Source organism: Macaca nemestrina, chromosome 19 (assembly GCF_043159975.1).
Source record: "Macaca nemestrina isolate mMacNem1 chromosome 19, mMacNem.hap1, whole genome shotgun sequence".
NCBI classification, from domain to species: domain Eukaryota; kingdom Metazoa; phylum Chordata; class Mammalia; order Primates; family Cercopithecidae; genus Macaca; species Macaca nemestrina.
This window is the reverse complement of record NC_092143.1, coordinates 8,301,278-8,323,500: the sequence shown is the minus strand read 5'-3', so window position 1 is coordinate 8,323,500 and position 22,223 is coordinate 8,301,278. Positions and strand designations below refer to the sequence as shown.

General features: G+C 32.9%; 1 long non-coding RNA gene across 1 annotated transcript in view; it reads right to left on the bottom strand.

Moving 5' to 3' along the window:
- The window catches only part of LOC105476931 (uncharacterized), a 232,206-nt gene that overhangs the window by 156,408 nt on the left and 53,575 nt on the right, over positions 1-22,223 (bottom strand). The window contains exon 2 of the long non-coding RNA XR_011616782.1: positions 7,406-7,529. This is a non-coding gene — a long non-coding RNA (uncharacterized lncRNA). The remainder of the gene's footprint in view (positions 1-7,405; positions 7,530-22,223) is intronic.

The window sequence follows — 22,223 nt, the reverse complement described above, 5'->3', positions numbered from 1 at the left end:
TAAATCATTTTAATTTAAAGAAGTATCAGAAACTGAAAATATTAAAAATAAGACAGTATGAAGCTTCTGGTTCCCTGCAAAAGGTTTCTTCCCACTCTTTTTTTTTCTTTCCTTCTTTTTTCCACTCTTAATAAAAAATAACATACACACACATTTCCTCAATCCAAAAATCTGTTTTGCCTGGTATGCTCTTCTTCCACAAATTGATATATCAATGTCTTCAGAGTCAGAGTATTTCACCCCTTCATAAGTAGTCTTAAACAATTTACCTCTTGCTAACTTTGCTCCCTTTGACTCTATGAACTTGTATAAAAATCTTAAAAATAAAGAAGAACAAAATAAATAAACATTAGCTAAAGAAAAAAAATCTTACTTATTTTCTGGATGCAAAATATCAAATCTAGTTGTCAAAGATTTTTTTCTTACTATTTTCTCATTTTTTTTCACTCAATGTCTGCCCCAACATTTTCTGTCCATAGCATTTCACTTTAAATCATTTTATAATTTGTTTTACTTTTTATTCAAAGATAGGTGCCTTGGAGGATTACACCTCCTATACTTTGTAAGGGGTTTGTTTAAAGAGTACTAAGCTTGAAGAGTAGGTTCAGGGGATCCAATGTACAGAATGGTGACTCTAGTTAAAAGCGTATTGTATACTTGAAATTGCTAGGAGAGTAGCTCTTAAATGTTCTCACCACAGAGAAATACACACAAAGATAACTATGTGAGGTGACGGATTTGTTAATTAGATTTATTGTGGTAATCATTTCACAATGTATATAAATTAAAATATTATATACGCTATAAGTATATGCACTTTTAAGTTGTAAATTTTACCTCAATAAAACTAGAAAAATAAAATAAATATTTAGACAATAAAAAATAATAATATGAGAAACAGACTTCAACATCTCTGGGTTAATTTATGCAATTATTTTAATAATGATGTTTATTGTATTTTTTCATGTACCTTTATAATCTCTCTAGGAAAATTGTCAGCATTGTTTGTTTTACCTTTCATTAAAAGAGGAAACTATGTGTATTGAACATCAGCACTGACACAATTACTTGCATGTTATTTCAATGTAAACTAAAAATAAATTATTTTTTGATAACATTATTTGTTTCATCAAGAACAGGAATTCAAATTTCCTTATCGTTAAGCAACATTGGTCTACATGGTTGCCTGCATAGCCTTCTTTACTATTAAAAACAAATTAAAGATCACTGCCAAAAATAATTATCTTACTAATGACGGCAGATAAATCATTACAGAGTTTAAAATAATCAGTGTATTTGCTAAAATTTCTGTTTTTATAATGCAATGACTTTTGAAAAGCTAATGTTTCTGATTGCTTCATAAGATTAATCTTTAAGACATTTACGATATCTTAAATTTATGGACACTTGGCCATAAAGTGCTAGTCATGATTATTTTTTCAGAAACACAGCAAATATATTGTCAAAGAACTTGCTTTTTTAGTTAGAATTCATTGATTCAAATCTCAGTTCTTATACTTAAATAATTTTAAGCCAATTATTTAATCATTTCTACCAGTTTTCTTGTTAGTAAAATGTGAGTGACTGAAATATTTCCCAGGTCATAAGGTTGTTATAAGACTAAGTAGTGTAATTTATATAAAAATTATGCTTATAGAGTCCTTGAAATTAGCACTTATTGAAATAACTATTATTACAATAATAATTCTAACTAGTTATTACTTTTGCCAACCTGCAATTACTTTACACCAACCTAAGAGTATTAAAAATTACTGGTTTTACTGGTTGTTAATATCGAAATCTACTTAAAACTATCATATTTTAACAATTTCTAAAATAGAATTTCAAGATTTTAATAAAATGTATAGTAAAAATAATTCCATTTAAACACAATGCATAAAATATATTTCATAGTAGAAAACAAAAAACTATAAATAAAATTGCATAGCTTTGCTAAAATTTAGATTTAACTCATCCTAGTATTTTTCTAGCCTCCAATTGGAATATTTTACTCAAAATTAGACAAAATTCCAGAAAAATGTATGCAGGACAGGGGCTTAACAATTTAGTCAAGTCTAAAAAAATGTAGTATCTTCAGTTCTTACTGAATATTTTCTCAGAAGAATTTCTGCTGTGAACTTTAAAACAGGCTCATTGTTTGATGTGGTGAAAGAAATGATCAAGACTGGGAAATAAATTTGATTCCTTATCATGTTATAAACCATTTTAAGCTTATGGCTTATTTGGAAGAAGGCGTAGTAGAGCGTAAGGATGCCATTTACTTTAATTCAATCTGAAAGTTAGGTAATTAAATATTCCTGAAGATATTTACCGAAATGAGTCTTAAATTCAAGTATCCTCCCACTCTGGAGTTAAAGACCTTAAAAGCCTATATTTATCTCTTACCTTCATCCCTCTTCCTAGACCCACCTTCCAATCTCAGACTACAATCTTAGCCCTTGGTAGATTACAAGATTAATCTTTATTATTAAGGTGAAAGACACATTTTAAACTTTAACTGCAAAGAAAAATATCAACTTGTAAATATTAAGACAAAAATATGACTCATTGAATATAGAGATTGTGGCATTAGAAAATGGTGACTCAAGGTATTTTCTACTGGTGAACTTCTCTAAGAGCAGCTGAGATAGATATAGAACAATTGGCCAATTATTTTGTTGTTTTTAATATGAATCTGTTTAGGAACTTTATATGTTGCATTGAGAGGGCAAACCTCAAGTTTGACTACATCATCGAGTTTCTGCTCTACCAATATATACCATATTCAGAATGAAACATTGAGTAGAGGCTTCATTTTCAAAGCTGTGCTGTTTACTTGTTTAATTTTATTTTTAAAAAAATATTTTGAAACTGGCTAACTCAATCCCAAATTAAGGAATAACTTGAAATATTTTAAAATGTACTCAGAAATGTTAGCTAATATTCTGAACAATTTACGAATGTAAATCCAGTTGACAATACAAATGGAATTAATTTTTAAAATTACCTTCATTTGAGTATTAACTATATATAATAAAATTGATTGAAGTGTAATTTAGACATACTACAATTCACACAGCAATTAACTAAATTTATCTGGACAGTTTCATGAGATTTTTTTCAAATATATTCAGTCGTATAAAACATCAAAATTATATTTAATATTTTTGACATCTCCAAAGCTCCCACATGGCTCTGAATGTTCTGATCCCTTCTCTGACCTTGACCCTTGGAAGCAATTAATCTGTTTTCTGTAATATTATGTTTGGATTTTTGAAAGTGTATGTGAATGGAATGATACTTTAGGTATTCTTTGGTCTCACTCTCTCACCTAACATAATGCTGTCAAAATGCATATATGTTGTGTGCTAATCATCATATCCTCTTTATTGCTAAGTATTCCATTTTACATCTTACATTTACCAAAGTTTAAAATATTGCAAATAAAATTTTTATGGGAATTTGTACAAGTTTTTGTGTAAACATGTTTTCATCTGTATTACGGAGTTATCAAATAATGAAACCTACACAGTAAGTGCATGCTTCGCTTTATAAGAAACCATCAGCTTTTTAAAAATATTGATTGTATCATTTTACATTCTATCAAAGCAGATTTCCTTTCACTCTTCATCTACACCAATCTTGTAAGGTCAATCTTTTTACTCTAGCCATTCTAGTAGTTGTGTAAAGGTATTGAATTGTTTCTATCTACATATACGAATCACTAAGTTTGAGCATCTTTTCTAGGGCTTGTTGGCATTTATGAAATACTCTGCAAATATTTTCCCATTTATTTATTAATGGATCATATTTTTTTCTCTTCATGTCCATAACTTTAAAAAAAATGTATTCTGAGGCCACAAAGTGCATCTTATTTTTTGTAGAAATTTCATAATTCTAGTTCTTATGTGATATATTTTAAGTAACATATGGTATACAAAAAGGTCTGAGATACATTTTTTGCCTATATATATCATTTTCCCAGTATCATTTATTGAAAAGATTATCCTTCTTTCTAAGTGCAGAGCTCATTCCTTAACCATTAGCCCTTATTAGAATTCATTTGATTCTTTGTTAAATCATTCCTGTCTTATCTTTTGACATTTTTCTTTTTCTCTGATTTTTCTTTTTAATTTAAATCATTTAAAACTTACATTCAATAGCCTGTAACGCAATTATTTTACTACAGGTCTTCTATCTTCACTCTCCCTCTTTTGATAAGTTGTTTCTTCATGCATCTGGTAATCTGAGTCATGGGTTTGTCCCAGCCAGGCTTTATCCCCAGCAACCTCGTGCAGCCTGGCTAAGCATGTGCCCTCCAGAGCTGTAATATGGTAGCTATGATAAGGGCTCAAGTAGTATTGATCATTCATTTTCCATTCTGGAACATATAAGTAATTGACTTGTAAATTCTGGTGCATTCTGGAACATATAGGTAATGCAAACTTAAGCCTTAAAATATTTTGAGTATAAGATTGTATTACAAATTCTCAGTGAACACGTTGTATTTGTATAAGCCTTAAATGCAGTCTTTTTTGTTACCTCCATGTATCAGTAAACAGAATGTTTTAATACTCCCTTTCACTGAAGATGTAGCCATCAGGTGATTTTTGACTTTTGCATGAATCTAAGTTCCAACTTGCCATTTTTGAATGACCAAAACCTTCTTTTCTGCACCAAAAGGCTGTGAAAACACAAACCACTTGAAAACCAAGGCCACTAATCTAACCTCCTTCTATCAATTTACACCAGCGTTCTGATTTTCAGTTAGTGTTTTGTGTTCACTTTTAAATTTTACTTTCTTGTGAATTCTGTTAATATAAAACGATGCCTCTTTTATATTCAATAGATATTCTAAGTCTTTAGTAGCATGAAAAATAGATTGCAGGTTATCTACAAAATCCAGAAAATAAAAGTCTAAAATCATCTTTTTATTTTATAGAATTTTCACAAAATTGTGGACTCTGTTTTATGTTTTCCGCATCTGCTTCATGTTTGTATTTATTTATTTCTGGATAGATTCCCTTAACACTAAACAACGTACTTTTTTGATGCTGTCATTTATTATAATAATATCTGGATCTGTTGGAGAAGTCCATACCAGCTCTCCGTTGGCCAGTGTGAAACTTGATCCCTTTACCCTCACACAGAGAAGACGACATATTCACCTAACTTTCAAAAGGGACCTATTTAGATATTTGTGTCAGAGGGATATTGTATTTGCTACTACTAGAAATCGCTATGTTTCCCAAACACCGTAATATGTTTGATTGCCTCTGTGGTGGTCATTTGCCTTAGGGCTAAAATCTGCCCTTCTGCACCCTGTGCATTTTTAAAATAATGAGTCTTTGCAAGTATGTCTTCTAGTCATCTTTGTCAGCTGTTATCTGGCTAGTTCCTTCCAACAGGAGGCACTAGCAGGTGATTACAAGTCAGAGGAACTTCTTCTGCCTTCTGGAGGCATCTCTCCATCAAGGCCTGTCAGCGCTCACAGCACAGAGCCTTATTCTCAGTCCTCAGACCAATATAACACCTAGGGCTTCCCAGCATCCCCTGCAGTCCAGGGAACCAGGTGCTGTTCACACTGTGTTGATTCTTCCAGCTCCAGTGGGGAGATGCTCCAACCCTCACGAGGAAACACAGGCTCAGCTTATGACTCATGGGAGTTTCTCCATTTCTGACAAATAGCTTGCTCCTCCTCCCTTCCTCCTGAGAAACACTACCTCTCTTTTCATCCCCAGCATATCTAACACCTTAACAAGAATTCCCTATATTAAATCTCCCTCTGTTCATTATACTAAAATGGGCTCTGTTTTATTGTGTAGACCCTTAGTGATACAATCCCCTAGATAATACAGTGACAGTTACTTTTGAATGTAATTCAGGCAATGTTTAAATCATTCATGCATACTGCCTTGATAAAAGGAAAAATCACAATTCCTAATAATATGTCATAAAAACATTTATAAAGACCATTTTGGTAAAACAAGTTAATAATCCAGTCTCAGAAAATTCATGACAAAGTCACATCTAAAAGGAAGTTGAAGTTTTAAAAAAACACACCATATATCTTAGAATTTTATATATAGGAAGTACAATATTGTCAGTAAAGTTTCAACATAAGAAAGTAATATTCACACATTCCTTTTAATCTTTTCTTATGCTTAGACAACAAATCAGTCAACAAATAACTACTAGCATTAATACCATGTCAATCACTGTTCTAGAAGACAAGTTCCTGGCCTCTGTAGCTTACATTCTAGCTGGGAAGCCAGGTAATAACATTTAAGGCAATTGTACAGTGATAATTTTAAATAGTGATGAATGCTATGAAGGAAATAAAATATAAATAAAATAGTAAATAAACTAGGATAATATGATTTAGAAAATGGCTCCTTTTGAAAAGGTTGACATTTTAGCTCAATCCAGAAGGTCAGGGTGAAGAGGGATTGGTGGTTTCCATTGAAAGTGTGGCAAAGGAACTAGAACTGGGAATGTCTGGAATATGTTTTGTAAGTAGTGAATACAGTTGACTATATCAATGTGATGGTGACAGTCAATATGAGAATTTTGGCCTAAGCAACTCTATGAATGAAGGTGTCATTTAAGAATTTTTTGTTTTCTAGATAATTTGGCAAATAATAAGGACTTGAATTATATGTTACAGAATAGAAATCTTACATGTGGATTCTAGGCTTCCATAATATTTTGGAGAAAACTTTATGTAGAGAAAAGAAAGTAATAGGCTGAACACAAGGACAAAGAATAAAGTTAAAACATTCTATCAAATTTTACATTTTGGGGTTATACTTACTTCTGAATAGTCTAAGAAACAGGGATCACCTTTCTTATAACTATATTCTCTCCTCTTTTCCAAGTCTGTAGTTACCCTGTCTATGTGTATCTTTCACTGACACCATCCATATACCACAAAACATCTTCTGAGGGATAATTCACATGACATTTTTTGGGTCTTTATAGAGAAAAACTCAAAATTCTCTTCAAGTCTTTGGGGTGGAAAATAATTGTGATATATGTACTACTGTTCAAAACAAAGAATATGTAAATGAGTAATAGTTGAAGGTATATATTTTATAGTGTTAGCTAATATAAGGAAAATAAAGTCCCTTTATAAGTATCTAAATTTTTTCATCTCTGCATTTCTATATGTGTGTATATTATAAATAATCACTAATAACTGTTCTATTGTATACTAATCAATAGTCTTGATGCCACTTAGATATCAATATTTTATTCACGGAAATAACAGATTTATTTTTTTGTTGATAGTTGAACCTAACCTGAGAAATTAAATATGAAGCTAAGATATCAGCCTGACTCATGAATAATTTGTCATTCCTGTTTTACTAATTGTGAAATGAATATATTTAGGTCAAAGATTTACCTGACATTCCTGTGGAATTTTGCATCCTCTGGTCTTTTTTATTCATTATTGCAGCTTTATGTTTTTCTGAAGATTTTGCCTACATCAGCTCTTGGTGGAATTTGCTTGCAGTTCATTATGACATCTGGGTAACATAATAAAAGAAAGCAAAGTTTTGAAATAATAGCTGTGTTTGCATCTTGCATGCATTCTTGATATCATGGGACCCTTTTGGACACATTAGAATCCCAAGATACTGAAAACTTATGCAAGAAATCAGGTGCTAATGGATAATTTATTAACTCCCTTTTTGTTCTTGAAAGTATGAGATTGTAAATAGTTCTACATGGGATCTTTTTAAGAATTTCATTTATCATGTGGGTTAGATAAGCATTGCTATAAAACTTCTAATTTTCACAAATGTAATTAAATCAGAGATCTTTGATTATTAATTTACATATTTTTATCCTGTACATATTAGATATCAGCAATTGGGAATATCAGTGCCAAATTTTTAAAAAGTCACTATTATTATAGAGCCATATGGCTTAGGGAGAAAAGATACAGATAATAAACTAATTATGTCAAGTGATTTTGGAGCCATAAGTGTTATGGCAAAAGTGACATAGGGTAATGGGACTGAGGCTACCATGGTTTATATGTTTGTGTCCCTTCAAAATTTATCTTTTAAAATCCTAATCTTCAAGGTAATGCTATTAGGAGGTGGAGGTTTGGGAAGCAATAAGCTCCTGAGTGGGGAGCCCTCAAGAATGAGGTTTGTGCCCTGAACAACTCCTGTGCACCACATGAGGACACAAAGAGAAGACACCATCTGAAAACCAGGATGCAAACCTTCCCAGACTCTGAGTCCGCTGGCTCCTTGATTTTGGACTTCCCAGCCTCCAGATCTATGAGATGTAAATTTCTGTTGTTTGTAAACCACTCATTTTTATGACATTTTGTCACATAAGCCCAAAAATTACTAAAACTTGGGACTTGGTTTGGCATGATAGTAAATTTAGAGAGACTGAAAAGAAAAATCTTTTCTGAGGAGATAGTATTTTAGGTGAGAAAAGGAATATTAAAACGTAGAAATGTGGCAATCTGGAGAAAGAATATTCTGGATGGTGAGAAAAGCAAAGAGAATGGTCACCAGAAGAAATTGAGCGTTGTCTGCTTCAGAGAGAGATAGAAGCCTGGCATGGTGGGCACACAGATGTGAGGAGAAAAGGAGAAGCTGCCAAGGTTTTGTATGTCATGGTTAAACTTTGCATTTTATTCAGGTTTAATAGAAAATGCATTGGTGTGTTTGAAGCAGTGTGACTGTCTGATTCATTTTACATTTTATACATATTACATTATGCATAGCACATAGAGAGAGGAAGACTTGAGAAAAGCAAGAGTAAAACCAGGGAAAATGGTTGACAGATGATGGCAGTGGTTCAGATGATACTTAAGAGAAGTAAAATACAGTATTTAAGAAATGATATCTCCAGAAACTTAATGGTAGATATATAATAGAGTGTCTAAGCCACATAAAATTATGAGTATGGCCTCTGTGTCTTTCTCTCTCTCATCTCATGGTATGTTCTAATGAATACATACCTCCTTCATCACTTTTTTTTTTTTTTTTGCTTCAAATCTCCCTCCTCTAAAAAGTTCTTGCCCTCACTAGGACCGGCTACCTCATGTCTTTGTGATTACAGATTGTTTTAAAATTTATCTGGTCTAATAATTGATTAGGATATTCTAATTCAGTCTATGGGTGTTGTAGGTCATCACTTAAGGCAGAGCACATAATTGGGTAGCAATAATTCAGACACTCACCCCAATCTAAAGGGTTCTAAAGAAGAAAAATCCCCATAGTCTAAATATTAAAAACTAAAGCATGCACTATACCAGGAGTAATCGAATTCTTCTATATTAGAAGTTCCAGACCTTAGCAAATATCCCTAATGCAAATATCGCAAAGTAAAATGACTGCCAAAGTTACTGATGAGGCATTTCTGATCATAGCTTTAGCTTTCAATATGTTAGTGTATTAGATGTCTATTGGTACCATAATAAATTGTCACTAATGTCGTGGGTTGAAACAACACCCCTTTATTATGTTACCGTTTTCTGTCAAAAGCCCAGCACAATATCATTGGTTCACCTAATCCAGGTGTGGGCAGGGCTAAGATTCTTTCTGGGGATTCTGGGGATAAATCTACTTCTAAGCTCCTTCAGGTTGTTGTCAGAATTCATTTCCATGCTATAAACACGAAAGTGCCTACGTTTCATTTATGCGAGATGGATAAGTAATAGAGACAAGCTGTACAACATTGTGTCTATAGCTAATACTCTTACATTTGTACAAACGTACTTACATTTATTTTTAAGTACATTATAACTAATGCATTTATACATTTTTTAGAAGAGTATTTATCATATTAAGTGTTTTTACTACAACTTTTGAAAGTTATTTTCCTTCCTTATTTCTTTCCTTCCCTCCATGTCTCCCTTCTTTCCTTTTTCTTCCTTCTTTCCCTCCTTCTTCACTTTCTTCCTTCATTCCCTACTTCTTTACTCCCATTCTTCTCTCCCTCCTTCATTCCTTCCCTCCCTCCATCTTCTATTCCTTCGTTTCAGTTTGCCATCCCAAGCACAAGGAACAATTTAAGGTTACAAAATTGATTAATATATACTCTGAATAAATTTATGTCAAGTTCCTACTTGCAATAGAATTTTGTTTTTCTACAATTGAAAAATGAGTCTTGAAAGAAAGTAAGCTAAAAGCTGGAAAAGCACAATTTCTATTTTTACTTTGACGTATAAATTGCCTTTGTCATTTTAAAATATGGCAAATTAAATATTATGATAAATGCATACGTTTTTCAGACACATATTTTAAAACATATTTAAGTATGTAAGTTTTCCCAACATGTTAAGTAGAACCAAATAGCAGCCAAATTCCAAGTACACAATTACAGCTGAATGTAGAAAGCTGTGAAGAATTTAGTAACGTATATAAAACCCAGTCCTCAATTTAGCCAAATACTGTAATTTGGAAGTGCTAAATCTTATGTAATTCCAAACCTTTGCTGAAAGAGACCAAGACATGACGTGAGACAAAGCCATCTTTGGTCTTCTACAGTTTATGCAAAGTCAAAAATTTTTTCTATCTGCAAATTTAATTTCCGTAGCTCGGTAAACTCATGTCGACCTAATACGTATTTTCATCATGATAGTTACTTTGATTTAAGGTAGTGTATTTTACATTAGGTTTATTTATTATTAAGCATTTAAAATTGTGTTTTAAAAATCTGTGGCACTAGTTTAACTAGAATTTTATTGGTTCTGTTATTCTGTGAGTCAAGATGCATGTATTTGAGTGACTGCCTCAATCTTACCTTTACTATTCACCCTTTATTTTATCATGAAATTTGCAGCAAAATGGATTGTCTAGCAACACCAATGTTATGGTAGAAATATAAAGTTCATAAACCCTCTCAAATTAGGAAAAGAAAAGGAAAAGAGGAAGAAAGAGGGGAAGGAAGATGGGAAGAAAAAAAGCAACAAGAAGAGGAAGGAGAAGTAGAAAAAATAAATAATACATAGGCATCATGGATGGCATTCTGTATATGATGTATTTGAAAGGACTTGTTTCTTTCTGTCTGTGAAACGACTTGCTTCCTACCTCAAACCACAATTGCAATGGTTTTTTGAGGAAAAACATGACTAACAGAGTTACAGAAGTATAGATTAAACACAGAGTGTAAAATAGTGAGGTGGAAAGATAACAGCATAGACATACATATAATTACAGGGGAAAATGCCAGATAGATAATATAGTATTTTCCACCTCTGAAATATATTTATATCTCTGAGATGGACACACATGTTCAGTTTTATCTGTGATATAACACACAGGATATTTAATAACAGTTTTGACTTAACAAGAAAATGAGAATGAATATCATTCCCCAGGTGTCATTCTAGCTGCCTCAGACTGTTCTCAGTCACACATCAGTCCTGGTTTTAGTGCAGATAATGTCGACACAGGCTTGTGGACAAACCATTGTATCAACTATGAGGGATCTAACAGAGTGTAATTGATAAAGTGTGGTCTCAAGACAATTATTGTAAATTTAAGCTATGTAGAGGACAAAACAGGGAAATACTATATACAAGTGAGTGCAATTTAAAAATAAAATGTGTTTCAATGAGAAAAGTACAAATTTAAAATTTTAGGAAGAAGAAAAAATTTTGTCAATATTAAAATTTTTTCATTAACAGGAAAAGTATCTTCACAAATAAACATCATTAATGGATACAATATAGAATATACTTAAATATTTATGGCCTATTTGGAATGAAACAATCTTTAAAAATATTTTTAACTGGATGTCTGGTATTCTTATACACCAATTTGACCTCACATATTTAGAAATTGCCATATTCTATAGAAAACCAATTTTTGTTAATAATTCTATCATTGATATCTTTGCTCAAATGTTCATTTAAATGTATTACTTCATCACATTATTTAAAATATCTATTATCTGATACTGCATTAATGGGTATAATAATTGTAAGAATAATAATAAGAGATAATATATAGATGATACTAAATCAGATATTATAAATTAGTTATTAATATTGACGATATTGCTAATATATCTTATAATATAAGAGAGATTAATAGTATTAATCTAGATAATATTTATCTGGATCCTATTAATAGAGAATACATAAGTAATATCTTTTATTATATGTAAAATAATTTTAAAAGAGTACAATTTCAGGGTAAAGGATCACCTACTGTTTGAGCCCTTGGAACATAATTGCAAAATCGTTTCATCAGCACAGAAAAGAATGCCAACCCTGTTCTCATTATTGGCTGAAAATTACATTTCCCTTTTATTTGAATAATGTTCTGTATTTTTCCCATTATAACTTCTCGGAAGAGCAGTGAAATCCATGTTACTGTGTTTGTTTCTTAAATCATTTAAGGAATTAGTTTGTTTTTGATTTAGAAAGTCATTTTTTACCAATTCTGATTATAATGATCACGTTTTAAAATACATGTTTTAAGAACTTAAAACATTAAACTATATTGAGCTAATATAACTTCAAAAATAACATGCTCTTTGTAGAACAAGAGACCTGCAGAGAACAACTAATGCTGTTTACTTGATTTTGGTTATTGTCAATAAGTGAAGTGATGCCTAATCCCTTCCTATTTCTAACGGAGGATATCAATATAAAAGACACTTTGATTAGGAGGAATCAGACAAGAGATTTTTTAGGAAACATACAAATTTCAGTTGATGTACAATCCTAGCATTTATTTTACTGTTTCTTAATGTGTTTCTTTGTGCAATCTCCTGTGGCATCAGATCCTACAGCAGAAAGTGCCTATCAAACTGTCCGGGGCCACAGCATTCCTGAGCTTATTACAATGCCAGTATTGGCATCATCTGATTTCCATCTCTGTATTTGCCATATTAAACAAGTTGACAGCCAGAGTCGTGCTTAAATGAGTTTATTAAATGCATTTTATTTTTGAAGCAGTATTCTATAGTTTTAGAGGTGACCCACTTTGTGTTTAAATTTCAACAAACTTTTTTGCAAAGATTGGTTTTCCAACTCAGGGAAGAATCACAAGCACTCCGGTAACATAAAACAGGATAATTTCTTTTTCCAAGAGTCCAACATGAGAGAGTGTTTAAATGTACTGTAAACAGATTTGCTGAATAAACGGAATTGAAAAGCATTCCCATGGGATGACAGACAGAACAGGGTGAAGAAAATCAGCCCAATAATGGAAAATGAGAAGGAAACGTATAAAACTAGAAAAACATTATGAGATAAATGTCAAGAGCAAGGGAGCTCTGTGGGGACATGGTGGAAAGGGTCACTCCTCTAGCCACAGCTTTTTTCTTAAGACCTGTTTAGTGCACTACCGATAGGGCCACTGCCCAGGGGCCACTGCCTCACCAGGCTTATTACAATGCCAGGATCAGCATCATCTTATTTCCATCTCTGTATTTACCATACTTAACAAGTTGACTGCCAGAGTAGTTCTTAAATGAGTTTATTAAATGCATTTTATTTTTGAAGCATTATTCTATAGTGTGGAGGTGACCCTCTGTTTGTTTAAATTTCAACAAAATTTTTACAAAGATTGGTTTTATAAGTCAGAGAAGAAACACAAGCACTGTGGTAACATAAAACAGGATATTTTTTGTTATCTCTCATGGCTGCTATTTACGTGGCGTATCTTTTTTATTTTTATCTTTGAATTTAAAGTTGCCGCTGCTTGTCTGTTTTAGGGATTTGACTGCACGAGTCCAGTGCATCCCCAGATGCCATTGCTCCAATTACACCCCTGGATTTGAACCGTTTAGTGATCAGCCACTGATTGGGCTTACGTCCCCTGAGTCAGTGAAGATTCCATCTTTATCATTGGATCTGGGCATGGCCTGGAGACCATCCCACACTTCAGGGGGTTTGTGAGTTTACCCGTTATTCAGGCAGGAACTGGGGAATCACAGATTCTGGATATCTGACTCTGTCCTCTCCCCAGATGGCACACATGGGGCAGGTGCACAGCTTGCATCACAACCAGGACGGACGACTGGGGTTTTTAGCTGCGCTCACTTTCAATGTATTTTCTCTGATTTCCCCAGAAGCTTCTGAGTTGCCTGGCTCCATTGGCATCACACACAGCTATTATCCTCCAGTGACTGCTAGCCGAGTGGCCTATTGTTTTCCACAACACTCCGGCATGTGCATCGCTCCACAGTCTGATGCAAACAAAGTTCCGTCACTTGGCAAGGGCCTCATGTTGGGTGCTGATGATATGTGAGCCTTACTCCAACTCTTGACTTTCCCTCGTTAAATCTCTTGATTCACTTTTCCTCATTTCTGGGACTGTTTTTATTTGTTTGGTCATTTGACTGTTTAGTAATGTGGCTGTGGAATGTTTTCCTTGAAATTTGTATTCTCTGCTATTTGTGCTCAGGTGTTTGCCTTTATTTTATCTTGTATTCTGGCTTCTTAAACATTGCTAATGAATCAACATAAGCCATTCAAGTTTTATGCTTAGTCCCCCTTAGCTAGGTAGATGTTCACCCTTTTAAAAACATTGAATGTATGTGCAACTTAGAGACAGCTTCCACAGTTCAGAAAGGTTACGGTTTTAACCTTCATTGAGCCAAGATCTGTGACCTCAGAGGTCCTTCTCTGGTCTTTTCTCCCATGTAGTAGTTTGGACACATACACTGTTTTCCAAAAAACCAGGAATTAGTGTGATTTTATGTTAAATCTAACTTTCCAGGTAGTACACCTGGATCAGGGTAGCTTATGGCTCAGCTGGTGTTTTAGAAGAAGTTGTGTGTAAGCACCTCAATCCGGTAAGTATTCTAGATTTTTCTGATGAATCTGTGTGTCAATTGCAGAATGAATTCAAGTCTGCCGTGTTTTTCACGGTGCATGGTCCAGAGAGGTATAGTGTAGTGAATGTACCCAGCCTCCTGGACCTCAGGAAAAAGTGGGGTCATGGAGGATTCTTTTTGTGTTTTTTCTATTAGTGTCTATATTAAACTTACAAATCTACCATTTCAATGCTGCAATTCATATGGAAAATTACCAATTTTCTCTTTATTGCCAACTATGAAGATCCTCCATATAAACTTCTCCAGGCTTAGTACTACATAAAGTCAGTCCCCTTAGGCTGTATTGTGGGATGGATGGATGTGATTATGTGGATGGATTATTGTGATAAGGATGGATGTATCTCCATCCTTATAGCCCACATTTTTACCCTTAGGAAGAACTTCTGCAGTAGACCTGGAGTGGAGCAGTGTGGCCCCATCCTGCCAGAGTGGGTTGCCTGGGCTCTGTCTGTGTGGGTGCTCAGAGAGAGGGATGGTCACCCTGGTCTTCAGCTCTACCCTTCCTGTGGGTATGGGAGAGATAAGGGTCTGAGTGTCTGGGGTATCCTATCTGAAGCAGAACCTTTGCCTTATGAGTGGGAGGTGGGTTGGAGAAAACAAAGCTAGTCCACTCAGCCATGCTTGCCCAGAATATTACTTCCATAAGACAGGCCTGGAGATGGATAAGAGACTCTGGAGGCCTGTTCTTCCCCAGTGACATCATAGCTTTAGGCTAGAACAGAGAGGAGAAGGGACCCCTGTCTCCTTGGTGGAATCTGCCTGGTGTAGGTGCCTGGAGTTTATTTCCATCTCTTGGAGTTAAGGAGCGGGGAGCAGGTCTTGACTCAAATGAGCCAGACTTCTACCCAGATTTTTGTAGATTTTCATAAATTAAAGTTTCCCGTTTGCTGCATACATTTAGGACAAGTTTCAGAGACTTTAAATTGTTTTTTAAAATAATGTTCAATTTTCAATGGTGAATTTTATTTTAATTTTCCTGCAGAAAGGACACACAGAGCGGATCACACTGCCATCCCAGAAAACAAATCTCTTTATTTTGCCCAAATACATTTTAAATATGTCTTTTAAATTGTATTAAAATACATTGGAATTTTCTTTAGGTTACATCAATTAAGCAATTTTGGGAGAATTTAAATCTACATGTATCTAGTCTTTCTAGACACAAATGTTGCACTTTTTAAATCTATCTAGGTCTTCTTTATTATTAAAGTTATATATATACATATACACAAACACACAGAAATATATATATATTTTGTAGCTAACTTATATAAAGTTATATATATACACACCTAAATATATACATCCACACATAAATATATATTTTTTCTGTAGCTATCTTATATCACTTCAGTTAGAATGATCTTGAGGTATTTGATATTATTGTACATGGTGTAATTTATTTAGTAACATTTTCTGTTTCTTGCTGATATAAAACATGTATAAGATTTTCAATATTAATTTTATATCAAACATCATCTTAAATTGTTTTATTATTTGAGATAAAAAATTAAATTGTCTATATAAACAATCAGGTGATCCAGATTTATCTTCTTTAATTTTACTATCTATGAACCATAGAAAAATGAAATTTTTTTTTTTCAAGACAAAGTCTTGCGCTGTCTCTCAGACTGCAGTGCAGTGCAGCAGTGCCATCTCGGCTCACTGCAGCTTCTGTCTCCTGGGTTCAAGCAATTCTCCTGCTTCAGCCTCCCTAGTGGCTGGATTACAGGTGCCCACCACCACACCCCAGTAATTTTTGTGTTTTTAGTAGAGATGGGGCTTCACCATGTTGTCCAGGCTGGTCTCAAACTCCTGACCTCAAGTAATCTGCCCACCTTGGCCTCCCAAAGTGCTGGGATTACAGGTATGAGCCACCGTGCCCAGGAGAAAAATCTTTCTTGAGTCAAAATGATACTGGATATCTTTATCATATTTGTCCACTTAAGGGAATTTTCTAGTATTTTTCCTATATAAGATGATAATTTAATATTTATGCTTAATTAACTTTATTGAGTTAACAAGTGTTGTGTTACTAATGTATGTTGAACTTTTGAAAATTTCAATTCATCATTTAAAACATTCTATCTTGTACTGAATTACATTTATAAATTTTCTTTTATTAAATTCTACTTACTCTTTGGGGATAAACACGAAAAGGTATAGGCTTTAGAGATAAAGTTTGTTAATATTTCATGTATAAATCTTATACACATATTTATCATTTAATGGTTTTGTTGTGCCTATGCTGGCCTCATATTAAGACTTAAATTATATTCCTCATTTTGTATTAGTCATATAACATTGGGAGGACTTTCTATGTTTAACTAAAGAACTATTCAGTAAAACCAACTGTGCCTCATGTTCGTTTTTAGAAAAAAATCACCTTTGTTTTAGTTTTCAGTAGTTACATAAATAAGCTTTTCTATTTTCAAAGTTTACAAAATTTGTGTCATATGATTATCCAAATTAAAAGATAAATATTGATGAACAGATAAACAGTAAAATTCATATAGCTGTTTTGATAAGTTTCATACCTAAAGCACAAATCCAAACAAATAAAAGATTAGAAAAAATCATATTAGGCAAATCTAATATAAAATCTTTCCATAGCTTTATTAATGTCAGCTAAAATAAAATTTAAAATAAAAGACTTAAAATATAAAAAACAACAAAAATCTAGAAAGTATACCATGGAAGAATAGTTTCATGAAGATAGGGTACTAAATGATTTTAACACTAATGGCACTATCAATGAGGACAAAGATTGATAAATCTGATTTTATAAAAATAATTAAAGTTTGTAAAATTTTTACCACCAAAACATCAAGTGAGTGAAAAGATAACCCAAACTGTAAGTGTAGAAGATATTTCCAGCACACTTAACTTCATAATATGGAAAAATCATAATGATATGTCAATCTATACCTACTAAATGGTGAAATTTAAACAAAAGAATGGAAATAAAGGTCTAAAAGTTGCAGTAATTGATGAGGATGAGAGGAAATGGAACCTTCTTATATGGCTGTGAAGTTTAAATTAAGGAATATGTGGCCAGTGAATAAATATATACTCCCATAAGTCTACCAACAGATATGAGTGTGCCAAAATACATATAATAAGAATGTCATAACAGCATTCTTTGTAATAGCCCAAAACTAGACTGAAAATAAGTATTCTCAATGGTAAAATAAATCAATACACCACAGTTTTTTATTCCACATTTGAACATCTTATAGCAATGAAAATGAACAATCTTCTAAAACACAATGGGGATGTATCTCACAAATCTTGTAGTGAATGAAAAAAAGTAATAAAAACCCTATGTTTGTTCAACTATTTAAATAGAATATTAGGTAGACAGAACAAAGGTTGCATAAAGATGGAATGGATGGAATCTGTGAATATGATTTCTTACATTGCGGAAGAAAATATGCATCTATGATTAAGTTGAAGGTCTTGATACGAGATTAACATGGATTATCTGGGTGAGACCAATCTAACTGGATGAGTCCTTAAAAAGCAAAGAACCTGTTAACTCTGATGATAGGTTTTTTTTGCTGTGCAGAAGCTGTTTAGTTTAATTAGATCCCATTTGTCAATTTCGGCTTTTGTTGCCATTGCTTTTGGTGTTTTAGTCATGAAGTCTTGGCCCGTGCCTATATCCTAAATGGTGTTGCCTAGGTTTTCTTCTAGTGTTTTTTATGGTTTTGGTCTTATATTCAAGTCTTTGAGAAAATTTTTGCAATCTCTTCATCTGACAAAAAGCTAATATCCAGAATCTATAAAGAACTTAAACAAATTTACAAGAAAAAAGCAAACATCCCCATTAAAATGTCGGCTAAGGATATAAACAGACACTTCTCAAAAGAAGACATTTATGTGGCCAGCAAACATATGAAAAAAGCCACATCATAACTGGTCATTAGAAAAATGCAAATCAAAACCACAAGGAGGTACCATCTAATGCCAGTTAGAATGGCAATCATCACGAAACAACAGATGCTGGAGAAGATGTGGAGAAATAGGAATGCTTTTATACTGTTGGTGACAGTGTAAATTAGTTCAACCATTGTGGAAGACAGTGTGGCAATTCCTCAAGGATCTAGAACCAGAAATACCATGTGACTCAGCAATCCCATTACTGGGTATATACCCAAAGGATTACAAATCATTCTACCATAAAGACACATGCACACATATGTTTATGGCAGCATTATTCACAACAGCAAAGACTTGGAACCAAGCCAAATGACTATCAATGATAGAATGGATAAAGAAAATGTTGCACATATTTGTTTGACCTCATGAATTAGTATGAGAATCATGAATACTACGTAGCGATAAAAAAATGAGTTCATGTCCTTTGCAGGGACATGGATGAAACTGGAAAGCAACATTCTCAGCATACAAACATAGGAAACGCAAACCAAATACCACATGTTCTCACTCATAAGTGGGAGTGGAACAATGAGAACACATGGACGGAGAAAGGGGAACATCACACACTGGTGCCTGCCAGGTGGTGGGGGGATAGGGGACAGATAGCATTAGAAGAAATACTTAATGTAGATGATAGGTTGAAGGGTCCAATAAACCACCATGGCATCTGTATACCTATGTAACAAACCTGCACATTCTGCACATGTATCCCAGAACTTAAATTATAATAAATAAATTCTTTATGTTTAAAAAAGCAAAGAATCTATCCTGACTGGAATTAAGAAAAGATGTGACATTGGAAGAACAGTTAGAGTGAGATCCCGTTAAAAAGTCTTGACTTGCCATTTCTGGTCTTCAAGATGGAGAAAAGGGGGTCATGACCAAGGGATGAAAGAAGTTTCCAGAAGCTGCAGAATAAACAGATTATCTTCTAGAGCTTCCAGGAAGAGAGACAGCCTGACAACACCTTGTTTTGAGCTCATTGTAAATAGTTTCAGACTTCTGATCCGTAGAACCGTGAGATTATGTGTGTGTGCTATTTTAAGCCACTACATTTGTATTCATTTTTTATGGCCTCAACAGAAAACTAATACATGAGGCCAAAAAATCTGTGCTATTAGTGATCTGGTTTATTTTTGTGAATGTAAAGTGTGGTAATTGGGTATGCAGAATGTGACCTTTTATTGTCATAGGAAAGTTCTACTTATTCACTAGGTTAAGACTACACAGTTTTGATCATTTTACAATGATCACTGTAAAAACAAACAAATCTCCAAATAATTAAATTGCAGTGTGGACGACAGCCTTGAAATAATCACAAGTATTCAAATCACAGGTCTTAAAAAATGAAGGAATATGACATAAAAGACCTAAGCATAAAATCTACTGTAAGCAAAATGGTGTCCCTAAAGAAAATAATTGAACTCAACAGGCAAGAATCTGAGGGATGATATAAAACACCAACAACAGAAACACAACCATGGACCTAGACAACACTGAAAAATAATGCAGTGATATTTTTACATCCAAGATTAAAGAACATTTCCAATAACCATTCATAGAGTTATGAATAAATACATTTTCTAATTCATAATAACATAAAATAAGCTATAATTTTAGTGGAAGAAAACTAAAAATGGCCTCAGATATTTCTATTTTGACAATATTAAAATATATTGAGAGAATATATACAGAGATTAAAATAAAGAAGTTGGGGTACAAGATATCAATAGTAATTTATGTTGTAACATACACGTGATATGCACATTGTTAGATATGTGAAACTTGGGAATGTATCCCAACTATTTGCCCATGCTGAGGGAAAAAAATGCAAACAAACAGAAAAAAAAAGCCCTTGAATATTTACTCTTGCTCTATAAAGGTTCAATATAAATTAATATAGTATTTAAATTTTTCCAGTATATTATCACTAATTTTGAGCAATGGAAACTAAATGTCTAATGAAATTAATTTGGGTACACAAATTACAGCACATCTGCAAGATAATATAGCTTGTATCAATATAAAATGTTTATGAAATAATAATATGCATGGTATATCAGGTATAAAGTACACTTCAAAACAGTACTGTGGTTTAATTCCAATTTAAAAGAGGAAAAAATAAATGTCTGGAGTTTTTTCAAATTTAAATATTTATTTTCACTTGGTCTTTAACGGATAGATACTATTTTTGTTAAATGTAAAAATAAATATCTATTTAAAAGAAAATATTCAAAATTGTAAATCAACTATACTGTGTTTAATATATTAGATTGAAGAAACTTCCAGAAAAGAAGCTAAACAAAAAGTCTCAAAACAAGTTTTTATATTTCATTTAAAAATATTTAAAGTACTCTGTAAGATGAAGATGTTTTCAGATTTACATATTTTAATTTCTTGTGTGCTGCAATCCATCAACTGACTTGCCAAAATATACAGATGTCCTTACATTTCAGTAGATTAGTTTACATTTATTTTCTCCAATTTGTATGGAGTCACAAATCAAAAAGTTTGCAACATAGTTTTGATTAATTAAGACTCAATAGAGGCTGTTTCCTGTTTTAGGTTTGACAGTAATTTAGCATAATATAAGTGGTATGGCATTAAACAACATTCCTGAACAGAATTCACTTCCATTAACAAGCTCCATTAGAGAAACATAGCTGTCCACAAATCAACCGTTTTGTGTCAGTTTCAGTAATTACAGTTTGGGGATAATTGGTGTAATACCATACCTTTTCTTATGGTGCTTGAATTGTTTGGCTACGCAAGGCAAGGCATACTGTTGAATAAAGTATAAGCTAGATGGAATTTTAAATTATTTGTATCAGAGACTGCTACTCTGAGAAGAAAAAAAGCCAATTGCTTTATGAAATTTATGACTGCTATTTTAACTCTGAATGAATAATCTATTTATTAACAGACAATTTAAGATAAATTTGTCATTTAAAAATGTATATAAAATATTCACAAAAATTTACCTTTCTTAAGACATGTTGATTTGCAGTGTCATGCTCCATTAAGAAAAAGATGTTGTACCTGTGTTATCTATTATAAGGGTATATTTTTACTCCACTAAATTAAAAAATGTGTTTATATGCACACACATATATCTAAAATACATATATTATATAGATATCACACACACATACACAGGCACACACCACACAGGCACAAATGGACTGTGTACCTGCTTCTAGAAGTGTATCTAAGTTTAATACTGGGATTAACACGTACTAACATTGTGGAAAATCTGCATCACAGAGAGCAGTTACATGTTGTTTGCTCTATTACTGAATAAATTGGATTCTTCAGTGCATATAAATGCTCTTCCTAAGCAATTTCCTCTCATAATTCAGCTGTGTGTTTGCCTTATTGCTAAACTAATTATACCAAACAGAATTATGATTACTAATAAAACTACTGGAAGCATGTGATTTATGATTAAATGTAAA